Source organism: Columba livia, chromosome 16, assembly GCF_036013475.1.
Source record: "Columba livia isolate bColLiv1 breed racing homer chromosome 16, bColLiv1.pat.W.v2, whole genome shotgun sequence".
In the NCBI taxonomy this organism is placed as follows: Eukaryota; Metazoa; Chordata; class Aves; order Columbiformes; family Columbidae; genus Columba; species Columba livia.
Window position 1 is genome coordinate 13,351,177 of NC_088617.1, and position 19,048 is coordinate 13,370,224.

Sequence of the window (19,048 nt, forward strand, 5' to 3'; positions counted from 1 at the left end):
TCATCTGGACAACAGAGCTCCACATTCAGAAGACTAACCTCTCCTTATACACACAAAAAGAGAGGGCATGCATACTCTCCATCTCCCTGATTAAATGTGCTGGTCAAGTTTTTGCTTTAAGTCTTACCTGAAAGCAGAAACACGTAGAACTAAGATCTTCTCAGGACCAGAAGTGCTCACAGAACTCGAGGATGGGACACTCCAACGTTCATTGTGATCCTGAAGGGCCAGGACAACACACACCACACTTAGAAGACAAGTTGCAGTTTCTTTCGCCAAACTGCTAAAGATATTGGAAAATGAGTTTGGGATCAGTGTATGTGATCACCGGGTAGATATTTGCTTGGCAGTGTAAGACCACACGGCCCAGGTGGTGCAAGGAAACAAAGTTCTGAAGATCAAGCCTTTGAGCTTCCAAGACTGCTACAGAAGCTCTAGTGGAGCAGAGGTCACATATTGACCCAGCATTTACCAGTAAAAGAGATTGGTAACAAGCGCTCCAATTTCATTTTTGACATAGTACCCAGTGAGACCCTATAAAGGAGGCAGTAAACTCTGTCATCAACACCTAGAGGAAAAAAAACCCAACAGTGCAAGATGGAAGAATTTGGATCCTAGAGCCCAAAGTAAGCAGAATAAAACTCTACTTATCAGTGTATTCTCATGGGAATCTGTAGAAAGCTTATCTATGACTTCAGCTCATAAGGCAAGTCCCATAACAGGCAAATTCAGAAAAATTTAGTGCATCCTGAGCACACTGACAAAACCAAATTTATTCCAAGTTGAAGTTTGCAGGTTTCTAAAGTAACTGCAGTACCTTGTGAAAAGAAGTAAAATACTACTCTGCGCAGGATAAAGGTGGAGTTTTGGGGACTACGTGGTTTAAAGCACTGTATAGATCTAATGCACTGAAATGACGCAGCCTGAAAACTAAGCCCAGCTCAGCCCAGCCTCAGATCTAATAGTTAAAACCCAACGTATCTTAAACAGCTGTGGCTCAAGTTTTATTCATTAAGACATTAACAGGATTTCCAAGAAAAAGCTTTGTAGCCAGGGAGGAACCAGGTTTTACTACTCATAGAAATAGTGTTGTGTAAGCAAAAAGTCCTTCAGCTGGACAAGACTGACACACAATTTGAATGAAATGTGGTCATGAAATACAAAAGCAAAGCATTATACCCTACAGAAGTTTAAGGTGGACCACTTCAATATCATTGAAGCCTTTGTTCCTCCAAAAGGAATTTTGTCATAATTTCTGTGTTTCTACAAAATGTCACACTTAAAAAAACACCACAGCATTTTTGCCAGGAAAATACTTTTCAAAACAACTCCAGAAAACTCCATTATTTTTCTGGTGTAAACAAATGCTGTCTTCAGGGCTATTTGTCAATAGAGGATTGATTTGTTGATTTGGCTGCTGACTTGAGCAGAGGTCATTATCGTGGTAATTACAAGGGAGAACAATAAGCTTGTAACACCGCTGGTCTACAAATAATCAACTGTAATTCCTTGGCAACCATGAGTCAAACTGGGGTTTATTTGATTAGGACTCTATTCAGAAAACTTTAATCACCTACTTCTGAGTAGAAGAGACTTTCTGTACTGCAGATGAAGAGTTCAAACCCTGTTTCTTCTCCCTTTTCTTGTGGATTTATGACCAGATCTGTAATAGATAGTACTTTCAAACATTCAGGATTACTTCTATCCTAGACTTGTATCCCATTTCTCATTCAAGTGTGTACGGTTATTTCTGCTTCTGCCCACCATCTGCTCAGATCTTGCACTACACCTACAAACTTTGGATGTCTCAGTTCTCTGCTCCACATGTAATTAACCTAATCTAACTAATTTGCCTTACGTAGTTACAGTCATGCCATTTCAGCCAAGATGTCTCTATCTCTCAGATGAGGAATAAGGTAATTTACTTGCTCAGATTGCAGTTCTGGTTGTCCAGAGTTTCCAGTCAGTGAAAATTTACCACCCTAGAATCTCTATGTGCAATTCAATCAGTGGAATTGCTCTAAGAAGGAAAGTAAGCCCCATGACCTGCATGTTTAAATTAAATTAATTCTATTATCTTTGTTCTGAGCACAGAAATGGCACTGAGTGACATCTGCCTATTGCAGTAAGTTGGTACTTGCCTTGGTTAATTTGCTCATTCTTAAGAAAACGTACACCTACATGGGCAAGAGAGGCAACCTAGACAAAGCACTGCAACATAAACTCAAGCCATTAAGGAAGGAGAAACAAGAATGAAAAGTGTCACTTATTAAGAGAACAGCAATAAAGCATTGACTTCTCTGCAAAGCATCGAAGTACCAAAGCAAAAAGCATTCTTAGCCTAAGAATGATTTCTCAAGGATGCGCCAGATTTTTGCTATGAAATCCTCACCTCAGACTCAAAGATTGCACCATGTCAAACCCATAAGCTATAAGGAGATGCCACCTCCCATCTATAAGTCAATTGAAAGAAGAACTTTATGTAACATCTGGAGGGGAATGTGACCTTCCCACAGCAGGATTTCAAACACCAGAATCTCTCCATCCAAGATCGAAGAGGACATCAAGGCCAGATGCTGCTATAAGTAGTCAGCCTAAAATGGTGATATTTTCCTTCCACTGCCCTTTTCAAGCACTCACATCTTTAATAAACTTTAACAACTTTAATAAATGAAGGCTTTCACAACTTGGTCCAAAGTCATGATATTGTTTGCATTTTAAGAATTAAAAAAAGGGGGCAAATGCTGTTTTGGATTCTCAAATGATCACAGAATCAGGAAATTACCAAGGTCATTCCACTTGCTGAGTGCTTGCTAAATGTGTTCCAACAAAGCTACTCGTTCTGTAGCTGAACACCCAGTCTTTGAAGATTTTCTGTACTTCACTCACCACCTACATTGTCAGACAGCCAAATTCTGGGCTATTATAAGTCTCATAATTTTCATAGAAAGACCACAAGCACAGATACCCACATACACAACTAATCATTTGCTAGACTTTGTCTTAAAGAACTAGGTACCATAATACTACTTCTTACTGCTCAACATCTAACAGAAAATTCCTGTTCATATTATTCTTTGTCGCATTACTTATGAACAATTACTTAGGCTTTCCAAAATGCTTTCTGTTGAAACAAAGCTTTCCGCATAGTTGAATTGCTTGAATTATTCGTTGCAAGAAGACTGTGCAACATTATTTTATTATTTTCACATCAGTCTAGACATCTGCAAAAGCATCTTCCTATCCAGTGATGAAAACCAGACATTTCCACAGTGTGGAATCAACCTGTATCAGATGTTCCTTTTAAGAAAACGTACTCTAAATGCATTGTTTTCTGTCTTTTGATGGTAAAAGAATTGTGGGCTGATTAGCATAGTTGTTGACACCTATATTTAGTTACATGACTTCTATCCATAAGCACTGCAGCTTCTGACAGAATACTAAATATTCCTAAGAAATCAGATCTTTTTTGGCAGTTTTGCTACATTTTTTTTACTTTTTTGCTGTTTAGCGAGCAGTTTGAATACAGTATAATACTAAACATACTTGCTGTCACCGAAAGAGCGGTAAAACGTGTATTCTCTGAGCAGGAAGAGACAACGAGAATTAACTCAAGTCTATCCAACCCTACACAGGTAAGTCACAGCTGTCGTGGGGGAGTAATTTAGGGTTCTGTTTACTGCACAACAGTGTTTAGATTTCTCAAAGAAAAGTGCAACTTAAAAGAGTTTGGTGTCAGGTCCACTCTATTATTTACTGCATGGGGGAAATACGTCAAGCCGAATGCTGCCAACCTTCTCTGCAGGAGCCTGTACCCAAAGAAAACCACAGATTTTTATATCTTTACTGACCATTCATACTGTGATTCAGCCCAGTAGTGATATTTCACTTTGGGGTCTTCTTGCTTCTCATTGAATCTTTTTCACTGATCTCACATCTCAAGGCTGTCGCATTTATAGAAGTAAGTGGTTGAAGGTTAAAGTGGTTAAAGGGACCTGGGGGTCCTGGGGACAGCAGGGTGACCATGAGCCAGCACTGGGCCCTTGTGGCCAGGAAGCCAATGGTACCTGGGGTGGGTTAGAAGGGGGTGGTCAGTAGGTCAGAGAGGTTCTCCTGCCCCTCTGCTCTGCCCTGGGGAGACCACACCTGGAATATTGTGTCCAGATGTGGCCCCTCAGTTCCAGCAGGACAGGGAACTGCTGGAGAGGGTCCAGCGCAGCCACCAAGATGCTGAAGGGAGTGGAGCATCTCCCGTGTGAGGAAAGGCTGAGGGAGCTGGGGCTCTGGAGCTGGACAAGAGGAGACCGAGGGGTGACCTCATTAACGTTTACAGATATATAAAGGGGGAGTGTCAGGAGGATGGAGCCAGGCTCTTCTCGGTGACAAACAATGATAGGACAAGGGGTAATGGGTGCAAACTGGAACACAGGAGGTTCCACATAAATATGAGAAGAAACTTGTTCCCGGTGAGGGTGGCAGAGCCTGGCCCAGGCTGCCCAGGGAGGTTGTGGAGTCTCCTTCTCTGCAGACATTCCAACCCGCCTGGACACCTTCCTGTGTAACCTCATCTGGGTGTTCCTGCTCCATGGGGGGATTGCACTGGATGAGCTTTCCAGGGCCCTTCCAACCCCTGACATTCTGGGAATCTGTGGCTGACTCATAGTCAAATTGCACACAGTGAGAAAGGTGTGCAAAAGACTCCCTGCACTCACAACTTACTGGGGTTCAATGTGCCGTTCTGCCATCTCGTGGGTTTCCTAAAAGGAAAAGGCTATGGCTCAGGCCTTTACCTGAACCCAACTGCTGCTGGTTTGGCTGGGGGAGAGTTGAGCTCATCTGCCACAACCGTGCAGCATAAAAGTGTGCAATACATCTTCTACGTGTGTAATAGACATAGCATTTTAGCTGAGTACACTTTGCTGAAGTTTCTGCTTTATGACTCTACCCAGATAAAATCAGCTTTTGGTGAAAACACCTGGTCCAGTGAAATATCTGCTAAGTAAGCTATTTTTTTCCAGATCTGTGGAGCTGCTTGCCCTGTTTTTCCACCGTAACTTGAGTTCAGGTGGAAGAAAGAGAAGAGAGGTTGCAGAGATTAGGAAATCACTGTGGATTTCCTAGAGCTGGCAATCCACTCAGAGCAGTAGCAGTTGGACTGTCTGCAGCCAGAGGCTGTGCGTGTACCATTCGCGACAGCGAGATGAAGATGTCATCTATTGTTCACAAATGGGTTTGTGGTGGAGCACTGGCAGGACCAGAATGTCCCAGGCATCAGGCAGCCCAGCTGGAGCAGGAGCAGCATCTCTGCTCAGCCTGCCCGAGCCAGGGAGAGAGCTGTGCCCACCCAAACCCTCCATTCTCACCCAAATCTCACTACTGCCTATGGCTTAATCCCAGATTTCTGTCCAGGACTTTCTAGAGAGGAATACAGACACCTTCTCTTAAATGAAAGGAAAATAAAAGTAGCTTTAATTTATCCACTCAGCAAAACTGATAAATCTCCTTTCAAGAAATCTATCATATTAATTTTATAGTGTCTATTCATTTACAGAAACGGAAACAATGTGCTTCACAGCTGACTGGCTTGAGCACTCAGACATGTGCAAACCTCAGGTAAGACTGTTCTTCTTCCCATTTCCCAATGAAGCACTAAAGGAGGACCTGCCAGCAGTCGTACAAGTGTCATTCCTCGACAATGACTGACATTTTTTCCATAGTCACAAAAGAAACCGAGCATATGTTTCTCTTACGTAAAACTTTAATTAAATTAAACTTGACTTTATGGATGACACTAGGCATAAATAAGACTTAGAGCCCTATGAATCATCTGGAAGTCCAGAGAAGCACATCAATCCCATTCAAAGAGCCCTTCTGGGGACGCATCTGGTTATTTTTCAGTCAGGAGACAAAGTGGAGCACATTTACCTACAGCCAGACAACATGTTTCACAGAAGACCTCTGGTTCTTAGAAGAGCTGGATGACAGAGCGGACATGGGGACACAGGGTACACAGGCAGAGCCCTGGGGACACTGTCCAGGGCTGCTGGGGCTGGAGAGCCCTTGACACCTTGACACTGTGGGCAGCTCATAGACCAGATGAATGGAAAACTCTATTATTGAGAAAAAAAATGAAGTAAGCAGAATTACTACATGATTAGAAAGATAAAAATAAATACCTCTTTAGTTCCCGGACAAAGCAAAGAAGAATATGGCAAGTAAAGTTAGAGGAGCTGCAGGCACTAAATCTTGTCTGCAAGACAAGCAGTGTAGAGGAAAGGGACCTGGGGGTCCTGGGGACAGCAGAATGACCATGAGCCAGCACTGGGCCCTTGTGGCCAGGAAGCCAATGGGACCTGGGGTGGATTAGAAGGGGGGTGGTCAGTAGGTCAGAGAGGTTCTCCTGCCCCTCTGCTCTGCCCTGGGGAGACCACACCTGGAATATTGTGTCCAGATGTGGCCCCTCAGTTCCAGCAGGACAGGGAACTGCTGGAGAGAGTCCAGCGCAGCCACCAAGATGCTGAAGGGAGTGGAGCATCTCCCGTGTGAGGAAAGGCTGAGGGAGCTGGGGCTCTGGAGCTGGACAAGAGGAGACCGAGGGGTGACTTCATTAATGGGGATCAATATGGAAAGGGGGAGTGTCAGGAGGATGGAGCCAGGCTCTTCTCGGTGACAAACAATGGTGGGACAAGGGGCAATGGGTGCAAACTGGAACACAGGAGGTTCCACTTGAATTTGAGAAGAAACTTGTTCCTGGTGAGGGTGGCAGAGCCTGGCCCAGGCTGCCCAGGGGGGTTGTGGAGTCTCCTTCTGTGCAGACATTCCAACCCGCCTGGACACCTTCCTGTGTAACCTCATCTGGGTGTTCCTGCTCCATGGGGGGATTGCACTGGATGAGCTTTCCAGGGCCCTTCCAACCCCTCACATTCTGGGATTCTGTGTTGCACTGAGAGCAGAGTGTGTTACAAGGTGCAGGAGCAGTCTCTGGGCTGCAGAGCTCCTTCTTCCTGCAGTATTTACGCAGTTACACAATCATTTTAAAACACATTGCCCATTTCCCAGATGCAACTATTTTGTCCACCTGGCAGTGTTGTGGTCCCAGTCAATCACAGCAATCTCTGATGGAGTCAACAGCCATAGTGTCTGCTGGTTGCTTGACATCATCTATTGAGAGAAAGGATCAGAATGGTGGGTTATCTACTTCTCATCTAACTTCTGTGACCTCTTTAAGCTGGTGAAAACAATCCATGCTCCTTCGTCTTACAGCAGATTTTAGAATAAATTACTCATTTTGCCTTCAGTCCTGATGGTACTGCAAGCATATTTGTACCTAGTTTTTCCCAATATGCAATGACTTGGACAGCCATGAGTTTCAAAATGAGGTCTGTGCCTTACATACCTGTGTTAAGTCTCCCAAGGGTGGACTTCCAGGACTCTGTAAGAGGAGCTGAAAGGCTCCTGAAGGCCTCCTGGCCTGGTCTCCACTGCTGGAAAGAGTTTCATCTGGACAAAAAACCCCAAAACAACCAGCAACACCCACCTCAAGAAACCCTGACCAGTGCTGGGGCAGCGCAGCAGCAGGGAGAACTTCAGAAGCTACGCGAACCTCTGAACAACGTCTTATCCTGCCTTCACATGCAATACCATGAGAACGTGCTGCATTAGATGCTACTGGTTTATGATTCTATAAATAAGTACTATAGAATACGTATTTGACAAACACATATATACCCATCGAACACCTTGGTTTCAAGGAGTGCATTTGTACCTTCACCCAGAAAGTGCCCTTCCACCTTGCCAAGCTCATTCTGAATGTCTCGTTTTCCTGTGTGCCTATTTGCAATGAAACTTTTCAAACTGGTATTCTCAGGAGTTTCTACACTTTGAGGTCGAAATTTACAGACGGTTTAAAATAGCAACTTCGTTTGGACCTATTGGCTTAAATTACTCAAAGAGCTGGTCTTCGACATTAAATATTCTGCTAGCAAAAACATCTCAGTACCCTTCCCAGCTAAATTTTCTTCTAATATACAACTTCAGAGGTGTGTTTGGCAAATATACAAACAAATTGCCTAGGGATTCCCTGTGTAATGACTGTCACAGGAAGCTGAAATAATCAGAGGTTTCAGGCAAGTGTGAGGAGGCTCCAGCTAGTTCTGGCAAGGCTATATGTTAGCCACATGTTACGCCAGGTTCAGTCTAATGCAAACCAGATAAACTGAAACAAAAGCAAAAAGCAGGGGAAACAGGGAAAAAAAATAAAAAGAGGACTAATTACATGGTTTCCTCTTAAAAATGAAATAAGGACTTTACATGGTTATATTTCCACGTTATTCCCCAAATGACATGTAAATTCAGTTTGTAGTGTTCCTGGTTCTCTATCTTGACAGCTTTTTCTTACAAAACAATTTCATAACTCAACCATAGAGAATATTTTCATCTACTGAAAGCCTTACTTCCAGCTATTGAAGATGACACGTCTGAGAGCCAGCACAGCCCCAAAACTTAAGAAAAAGACCCTAGAAATTTCTTATCCCTGAAACAATGCCCAGTTTCACCATCTTTTTAAGGTGCCAATCTTTAAGCCTTTATCTGCTTCAAGTTGGTCTGTTTTCTTATTCTCTTCTTGGGAAAACTTGAATTAATAGGTTGCTGACGTGTAGTTCCAGGCCCCCAGCCCTCCCAGTCTATGTGTGGTGCATTCTGGACCATGAAAAAGCAGAGCTCTCCATGGGCAGAGCCTTCAGTACTGCTGCCATGCCTCTAGCAAAAATTAAAATCGACCAGTTTTGCACGCAGTAAAAATGAGGAGACTGTTTTTCAGATTGTGCAATGCTTATTAGTGCTTAGCAATTGCTTAATAAAAAATCCCATTTAAATAAGCACCCTTGTGCTTGAGAAAGGCAAAGCTGCAGAAAGGGAAATGCAAGAGGAGAACCTGGCCTGGGCCCTGTTAGCAGAAGCACAAAGACCATAAGTCAAGTGTGTTTTGCAGAAGCAAGACTCAGTTCACCAAAATGTCCTTGCCACCCAGGAGGGAAGCAGGAATTGGGTTGGATGCTGTAGCTCCAGCAGGGAAGCAGGAATTGGGTTGGATGCTGTAGCTCCAGCCTTCTTCCTTCCAAAAGAAGGTACCAAACCAGTAGACTTCCCTCTGTGATGGGTCTGTAGAAGTAATCTGCTACCAAGAGGATACTGAATATAGTCTTTAGGCCTTTGCTTTCAAGTTTTAACAGCTGCCAATACCAAAGGCACAAAACCGACAGGTATCAGCTATAGAATCGTCGCCATACACAGTAGTACTAAATTACATTATCTGTTGCTTGCTCCTCTGGAACCGCTCACTGGGTATCATATGTCTTGTGTACCTCGTATATAAACTTTTATTGTGTGAGTACAAAGGACCATGTGAACTGACAGCACTAGTCCCATTTGACGTCACACTGCAGAGGGAGGAAAATACATTGGAACCCTCTCAAAGTACCGCCCCTGCCAACGGGTCTTGGATATTCAATATAAGCAAGACCTCTCACTTCTTTAATTCACTGATTGAAGGTTAACTTCTGGTTTGTATGAAAAGGAAGCAGAACCAGAAGGTTAAAAATACAGACGGCAGAAGGCCTATTAGAAAGGTATGTGGTGAGCGCGTTTGGAGGTTCATTTTTTAATGCAGTTAAACAAAATGTATTGAGCGTATCCTGCTGTTCCTCGCTGCCCTTAGGCTGACACTAGAATGCCAGGATGCCTTAATGCTACAGCAGTTTTTCGTTACCTCCTTTTCTTCGGTGGTTGATTTTTAAGCAAAACAAACCTCTAGAAAGGCCTGAAAACCTGCGTTACCTAGGAAGCTCTAGATAATCAAAGGATTTAGCAGGATTAGCTTCACTTGACTTGCAGTGAAGTTTCTTGCAATGAGAAAAGCCAGAGCTGCCCATGTACAGCACCTCAGCTATGATGTTCAAATCTGGCTGGAAGTACAATTTCCTCAGCTACATGACTGGGGTGAGTAAATTATTTCTCAAGTGAATGTTTTGCTTGTATTCACAAGTCATTCATAAATTTGCAATTCACTGTTTTTCTAAATTACAACAAAATATTTTAGGAAGATATAGCTTGAGGACTGTACATGTGTTATGGATTTGTTTAGCAAGCTAAAAGGAAAATACAGGGGCCAGAGAAATCTGTGGCTTAAACTCTCTGCTTATAAGTACATGTGAATAGATACACAACATCTGCTTTAAAAATAACAGCACTGGCCAGCTGAAGCATGAAGGGTAATAGATACTCACCAGGTTTTTAAATAAAAAATGAATATATTAAAAAAGGAGACAAAAAGTTTTAGTGAAAGGAAAATATTAATTTCTGCAACTCTTCTTTATGGGCAAGACGGTGTTTTTCTTCTGCATTTCAAATGATAATTTTGCCTTTAGAAATGGGACACTTAAGACTTAATATCTTTTCATATGAAACGTATTTTTACTGCTTGTAGAGTTTTGGCTCATAATGACCTTAAATTCTCTATATTATAGAGGAGAAATAAGTAGTTTCTTCATTGTGGAAAGTTAAATCTTGTTTTCTGTTTCAGAAGTGATTTCACTGAATGTTAGATCATTTTTTAATGCCATTTCCAAACATTTTGTTGCCCTCTTCCAGTACCAGCAGCTGTTCTTTGTGAACATTATATCTTGTATATGTTCAGATTTATACAAGATATTTCTATGATGGACATAAACTTCTGAAACATGTAAACACACTGATGGTATTAGCAAGGATCAGATGCCTATTGCCTTTCTTGCGTATAAAATAAGAGAGTGGGAGGTCTGAATATTCGAAGCATTTAATGAATAGGTGGTGCTTGATTTCACGTGTGTGCAGTTCTGTGCCTCTCGCACAAAGGTTAAAGAAGCTTTATGCTTTAAGATTAATTCTAGCAAGTTTCCAAGAATGTTTACTCCATTCAGATAATTAGGGCAATTAGATCAATAATCTTAATCTGAAGTAGCTTTAAGTTTTGAATAGTAGGAAAAAAAAAAAAAAAAAAGACAAATCTATTCTGATGCTGGTTTAGTTTTAGTGAGGGATTTTTCCCTCCCTTTCAAATTTATTTGCACCAAAGTGTACAATTTATTCTGAAAACATATGGTAGCGCTATTGGGAACTGTCAGATGCAAAATGCTGTTGTAAAAGACAGAAATGTGGGAACAGTAACTGACTATTATGGGGTACTTAAAATCCTTTTCTGTGTTTAGTTAGAAAGTAGATATACTAGACCAATGCAAATCTGTTTAGAAGGTTCCAAGATACCAACAGCACAGCCAGTTTTAGCACTGAGACGCATGCCTCAGAGCACAGTAAATTACAAAGGTGTGAAAATGTTATGACTGTAACATGAATAAACCAAGCTATGAATGTAGAATGTAAATTAGCTATTTAATTAAAATACTATATTTCCTTTCATGGCTTGGTTATGACTATCATTAGAGCTTGCAATTTAAAATTAAAAGAATATAACAATTCAATGCAAAATACCGAAGTGTTTCCCAAACCTCATTTTATATGTATAGAATGTACATATGCAGTGCACCCATTTGAGATTTTGAGGCACCGTGCTGCACCACATATTAGTTTTGCCGTGAGACAGCAGGTGCTTCAAAGAGTAATGAAAATCCCTTCCCTATAATCATTTTCAATATAAAGTCCTGAAAACCCATCACAGACGCAGCCAGAGCTGAAATAGTTGCAACAAGTAGCGTATGCAGAAATATTACTGTCAGAAATGAACATGTCTGCCACCTTTCAACTGATGCCACTACTGCCTCTTTCTTCCCCACGTTATTCCTAATGCTTATTTCTAACCTGTTTCGCCCTCCCTGGCTTTACTCTTGGGGCAAGTGAAGAAACCTTTACCTAAGGACACGTCCTCTCAAGTTTACCACCTATTTCTCCAAAGCAGTAACACAAATTTGAAATATTTATCCTTCAGTTCAACCCATTTCTGATTAAGTATGATTAAGTTAGGATTAACAGTTCGTGGGTCATTGCCATTATTAAATAAACATAGTGAAAGATGCTATGAATTAATTGTTGAAGTTTTTCAATCAATGCTTTGCCTAGTGTTGTTCCAATCCAAAAACTTTCACGTTTTCAGTATTTTCATGATCAAAATACCCTCTGCATTTCTCTTCTCTGAGAAATTTACATTACAAAGCAAAATCATATCTCAAATTGGTCACCACATCCAGAAAATTAGGGCAACAGATAAAGAAGGAAGGTCCAATCTGGCCAACAAACTTTAGATCCTTGTAAGAGTGGAAGACAACTCACATTATGAATTTCCTAGCAACGAAATGAGAGCAGCTGTGGTAATAATGGCCATGGCATAGCAACATGTGGCTGGGGAAGGTTAGCAGGTTTTTATGTTGCTTAAACGTAGCAGTAAATCCAGGACTAACCTGTAGCCATGTGTAGATTTTGTTCATTTTTGACTGTTTCCAGTGAAATAACGTTCTTTGATTTCTCAGATTTGAGGAGAAAGTACTAAATGCCAGACCTCCAAGCCTAAAGATGACACATCCTTCTGAACTGTTGTAGTATTATTTCACCAAAATGTAATGGAACCATTTGCAATATTTTACTTAAAAGCATGAATAGGATTAATTTCACTTGCATCGTTCATGTGTCACTCCAAACACTAAGGTTTCTCTGAACGTTCTCCAAATAGGCCCACCTTCTCCATTACTTATTACAGAAAAACCCTCTAATTTTGTAATGGTGCAACTCCACAGAACTAGCAGCAAGAGATGTACCACTGAGCTATTACAATATAGATCTTAAACTGCCTTCCACTGATTTTTTGAAAATCCAGGTGTGCATAATGTGGCATTTCCACGATATTTGTTACATCTGTTCTCATACTAAAACAAGAACTGGGTCAGATATAATCTCTTTAACCAAGTGATCTGGTTGAGGGAGGGATCAGAACCTCATGTTTAAGAGAATGAGAAAGCTCACTGAGAGGTGACAGTCCTTATGCAAAAGAACTCTTCCGTTTGATTGCTCGAACCTCATCCTATCATGATGTTTCAGACTTCTCAGTACTCTATTTTTAATTATTTTGATCCATCTTGTCATGTATGGGTAAGAATTTATTTGCCTGTAATAATCTGTTCCCTTTTTAAAATATTAGGCATATAAACTCCAAATTTCTGCTCTGCTGTTCCTTCTATTAAAAGTCTTTTGTTAGTTGCCGGTTATTTCGTATTTGCATTCCCAGATCTCACTGTACCTGAAAACCATAAAGGTTTATAATCGGAAAACACCTGATTAGATGTCATTGACATAAATTGATTCAGAAAGCCTGTAAGTGTCTCAAAGTATGGAAATGTGGAACTTTGACTTTGCTCAGACAGGGTTTCCCTCCCATACACTGTATTGCCACCCAAAGGCACATGTTATTTCTCCTCTTAGAACTGAACAGCATCTTCCTGCGCATTCTGTAATTGTCTCTTCAGATTGTCCTTCCAACAAATATTGCCTCTTGATGTCGCAGAAGCGGAGGACCTTCTTCCTAATAAAATCAGTGACGGTCTTGTTAATAGCAGGAACTTTTATTTCAGCTGGGCTTCTAACTTTCTTATTCATATATTAGAAAAAAATAACACCTTAAGGCAAGCTGCTATGGTTTTCAGATTAGCAATGGTTTCCTGATAAAAGCATTTGCAACTGAGGAAAAAAAAATAAATAAATCACAGAATCGACTGGATTGGAAAAGACCTCAGAGATCAAGTCCAACCCTTGGTCCAACTCCAGTCCATTTACTAGATCATGGCACTAAGTGCCATGTCCAATCTCAGTTTAAAAACCTCCAGGGCCAGTGAGTCCAGCACCTCCCTGGGCAGCCATTCCAATGCCTGACCACTCTCTCTGCACAGAATTGCTTTCTAATCTCCAGCCTCAATTTCCCCCGGCAGAGTTGAAGCCCATGCCCCCTTGTCCTATTGCTGACTGCCTGGGAGAAGAGACCAATCCCCACCTGGCTAGAACTGCCCTTCAGGTGGTTCTGGAGAGTGCTGAGTTCACCTCTAAGCCTCCTCTTCTCCAGACTAAACAAGCCCAGCTCCCTCAGCCTCTCCCCATGGGTCTTGTGTTCAAGTCCCTTCCCCAGTTTTGTTGCTCTTCTCTGGACCCGCTCCAGCACTTCAATGTCTTTCCTGACCTGAGGGCCCCAGAACTGAACACAATACTCCAGGTGTGGCCTCACGAATGCAGAGCACAGGGGAAGGATCACTGCCCTTGGCCTGCTCACCACGCTATTTCTGATACAGCACAGGACACCATTGGCCTTCTTGGCCACCTGGGCACACTGTTGGCTCATGTTGAGCTTCCTGTCCATTAGTCCCCCCAGGCCCCTTTCTGCCTGACTGCTCTCCAGCCACTCTGTGCCCAGCCTGGAGCGCTGCAGGGGGGTGTGGTGGCCAAAGTGCAGCACCCGGCATTTGGCCTTATTGAACTTCATCCCATTGGAATCAGCCCATTTTTCCAGTCTATCCAGATCCTTCTGCAGAGCCCTCCTGCCTTCCAGCAGGTCGACACTCCCTCCCAACTTGGTGTCATTAGAAATGTTACATTCTTATAGCAAAGTAAGGATGGATAAGGCTGCTTACTGCCACACAATCATAACTTCAAAATCAGAGATGTTGCCAAGAGAAGTCTGGTTTCATATACCCATGAAAGACATGAAATCCTATTATAAGGTTGTATGAATCAGTTAAAAAGTATGATTTGCAAATATCCCCAGACTATTCAATGGACTGTGCAGATGATGGATGCACATGGATCTTTGAATGGCAAACAGACCACGTGTGTATCCGGATCCTTGTAGGAATGGGAGAAAAACTTTTCCTCTTGTATCATCCCAGTCCTAATGCAACTAAGAACATCTGCAGACAGATGTGCACATGAGGAGGGTCCTGGGCACAGGTAGGAGGGAGGTGTGAAGGAGCAAAGGGGTCACACAAGGGTGTGTGTTGCCGATATCAAGCAGTAATGAAATGTATGGGGAGAGAGCCAGCAGAAATTAGGAGGAGATGGAGACAATGACAAAACGGGGGAATTAAGAGAGAGCAAAAAGCCGGGATAGTTAAAAAATAAGGTGGATAAAAGAGAGAAAAGAGGTCTTGAAAATATATCGAAAAGAGGAAAGGGAAATAGTCAGATAGAAAAAGAAGAGTAGAAGAGTATGTTCACATGATAGTATAGAAGAAGAGGAAGAAAAGCCAAGATGGGCCAACTGTGGAAAAAAGGAAGAAGAAAAAACAACAGAAAAAAGGAAAGGCAAAATAAGTGTGGTTATTTTTGTAAACTTACAACAATGGAAAATACAATGACAAAAACCAGGAGCCAAACAGGGAGAAAACTAAATACTGACTGATATCAGAGGAGAGAAGCCACACAAATGCGCATCCACACCAGGCTCCAGCGGCTGGTTCTGCGGATGCAAACCAGCCTTCCTGCATCCTGTCTGAAAAGCTACGTCGCTTTCCAGAGTGACAGTCAACTTTCATTTCAAAGCGGCACAGAACAAATCCCTGGGATTTCTTTCTTCTTTAAATGAGAAAATGAATTACACCCCACAAATGTCTACAGTACAATGAGATGTAAGTTCTGTGCCTCGAGGCTGGAATAGAAGCCAAGAGCAGAATTCGGCTCTAGGTAACAGTAGTGTCAGGAAAATAGATTTTCTTTATGGGAAGTTTTGACTAAGGCATTTTTTTATTTTAAATGAAATATATATATATATATAAAACAAAACATTCTGAACCTGAACTTTTGAAATAGAAAAATAAGAAGAGCACTTTGAAAAGAAATGAAATTGCCAATGCTGTAAATACCCCTGCAAATATCAGCACGTAAAGTTTTGTAATTGAAATTTTTTCAACCGGAAAATTTCACTGCTGTTAAAGCTTTTCATGGGATAAACGGCATTTTTAACGACTGAGAACATTCCAACCCTCAAGAATTCAACCACTTGTACTGTGAAGTGTGCCGCTTCGTCACTCAACAAAAGCAGAGAACAACAAGGGAGAAACATTTGTCCTTTCTAAAGCCTCAGAAATATTCTATGGTCGTACAAGCCCGTCTTCCTCCTGCTCAGAGCTACTCTGTGGAACTACTCAGAGCACTACGCAGTTACTCATCGTGCTTGTCCCCGTCTGGTCCCTCAAACGTTGCTTCTCAAGCACGTTCAGGTAACTTACAGACGACACTTTGTTTTGCCACATTTCTGGCTGCTGGATGCACCTTTTCCTCGTGCAGGAGCTCGGTTGGTGAGTTAGCGCTAAGTGCTGCAGGATCCAAGCCAACACTCTGGATGCTTCTTGGGAAAGCAGAGGGTAAGCACTGTGCACTTCCTTCAGTAGGAACAGAGTCCCCGGATGTTCCGCAATCTAATTTTGCTCATATTTTAACACCAAACATGGTAGTTCCGGAAAACCTTTTGGTCTTTACTATATTTGCCTGTAACAACAACCGAGCAATATTCAAACTGAATTTAGGTACTTAAATTGATGTCACAAAATTTAGGTAAGGTCATCCACACACATTCCAAATCAAATGGGGAAACTAACTTTTAGTTAGATTAAGGATTACAAGCAAAATGGCCTAAGCCCCAAATTCCCATGGTACAAGTCATGTTATCATAGGGATGCTTAACAAGTATCTATTTATCACCTGACTGAGTTCTGGAAAATCACAGCAGGTTGGCCAAAAATGGCTGGTTTCACATCAAAAACTTAATTCCCGATCACATCTTTTCACTATTACTGCCAGCCTACAGCTTCGTGAGGAACATTAAGAGAGAGTTACAAATGTGTGGCTCAGTTCCTTCTTCTATTATGTAATTAAACCCTAGAAATTATAAAGAGGCATTAGATATGCTTTGGATAATTGTGTCCACATTCTGGTAAACTCATCTGGGTTTAGTGCGTGCAGTTAAAAAAGCCTTTCCTCCGCTAGGTTCTAACTTTTAGTTACTCAACAAATCTACCTCATTGGAGTAGAGGCAATCAGTGAAAAAATCCACTATTTTCATGCTTGGGAAACAGCCAAGGAGCTGCTCATGCACATGCCCCGTATCTATATTGATTTTTCTAGTCAGCGAGACTGCCAGATTGTCGAAGGTTAAGATTGCGGGGTGACAATCAAACCCTGGCAGATGTATTGTTAACCCTCTCTCCCCTCCCCCACTTCCCCCTCCCTCTCCCCCCTTTCCACTAAGGAGAGGCGATTGGGAGGAAAAGAAGGACAGAGTGAAGAGAGTTGGAAAAAATTAAAGATGTTTTACTAATGCTACTAATAAGAATAGAGAAAATAATACAAAATATACAAAACCAATCTTGAAAGTCTCAGCAACTGCAGAGCCGGCAACCAAAGTCCTGGACTGGACTCTGCAGCCAACCGGAGCTGGATTCAGTCTGTCACTAGGCCTCAGTTCGCAGGGATGACTCGCAAGGTCCTCTTCTAATGTCGGCCATAAGCAGAAGGGAAAAGGCAAAAAGGGAAAAGGGACGAGATCCTCGTGATCTCCCACTTTATATGAAGTATTCACGTGAATGGAATGTTATACACAGTTGGTCAGTTTCTCGGTCACTTGCTTCTCATCGCCCCTCTCACGAGATGTCCATCTGTGCTTATCAATAAGTTTGCATTCCATTGCTAGGCTTAACAAAACATGTGTCTGGTTCTCCAGGAAAATGCAGTTAATATGAAGGCTTTAGCTGACAGGAAAAATTCACTGAAAGAGAAACTTGTTTTTAACAAAACCAGGACACAGATATGGAATTTTGCTGCAACGAGCTCGAAACAAGAACTAAACAGCTTGACAGATATTTTTCTTGGCAGGTCTTTTCAGTTATTCCCCTGCTTTGAACGCTGTTTTACCTGAGCGACAGAAAAGTCTGGCTGCCTTTCTCTGCTGCCACCAGCTGCAAACGTCTCTGCATCGTGACTGTCCCTGTGGCTTTCAAATGGGGAGAAAAAGGAGGGGCTGAGGGTCAACTTTGCAGGAGAATTTTTCAGAGCAACGGTCAAAGACAGAAAGGAGGAAAAGAAATCCAAAAAAGGGCACTGAGAGAAAGCAGAAATTCAAGCAGAAAACAATAGACTGTCCATCATAGTTATAATTTTGTCAGCTAAAACTTCATAAATGCTTCTGCATTGCTTTCGGGAGAAGGTGATATTTAAATCCGCCCGCTCGGCGGGCAGACGGGAGCGCAAACACCTCCGAGAGCTTTGCTGGTATTGCCTGCGGATCCACAGAACGGGGGACACGACCTGCGCTGGCTCTCCTTGCAGCCTGATGAATCAGAGCAAGTCACTGTTTGAGCAGCACCGAAACATTTAACCCCTTCCACGGGCTATTTCACTCCCCCTGTGGTGCCTGGACTTAAAAGATCATATTTTACCGGTACGTGGCACTGAAGATACTTGTTTTCCTTTACGCTTGAATCAATGCTGCAAATCTACCTCCCTGGTCTGCGAAGCAGTAAATCTGAAAACTCTCTTTACTTCCATATTTTACCTTTTCTCTTCTTCTCCATTTATTCACTTCTGTTTGCAGTCTGACTGTACTTTCTCTACTTTCAGTATTGCCCGTGATTTAGATTGGTGTGATTCTGTTTGCTGTCCCTGGCTCTACAATTTTTTGTCGCAAATTTTGCTTCTTAGTTTAATCTACTTGTACCTAAGCTTTTTTTCTGAAATCCTTTTAAGTGTTATATTATCTTTATACACTCTTTTACCGTGCAATTTTTATGTTACGCTTCCTAAGCTGCATTTTTACGCTGCTTCAATTGGTTAACTAACTTATTTTTTGTCCCTGTCCAAGCGGGGTAAATATAATATTGAAATGAAATCTTTATTTCCCTGAAGCTTTTATGACTCCTGAAAGATTTAAAAGGTTTAGATTTTACGTGGTTTTGTAATATGTCTCTTCAAGCTTTGGGCTGTAATCCTTTTTCTCGTTTCCCCTGACTTTTCTCTCTATAGCATGTCA

General features: G+C 41.9%; 1 protein-coding gene across 3 annotated transcripts in view; it reads left to right on the plus strand.

Moving 5' to 3' along the window:
- The first annotated feature begins 9,494 nt into the window (after window positions 1-9,494).
- Window positions 9,495-19,048, plus strand: part of ASIP (agouti signaling protein) — a 28,753-nt gene continuing 19,199 nt past the window's right edge. The window contains exon 1 of one of the 3 annotated variants that reach the window (XM_065032583.1): window positions 9,495-9,629. The gene's annotated coding sequence lies outside the window, so the exon portion shown is untranslated. Of the gene's footprint in view, window positions 9,630-18,032; window positions 18,461-19,048 lie in introns of those variants that run through there. The other 2 variants (XM_065032582.1, XM_065032581.1) reach the window with 2 other exon arrangements.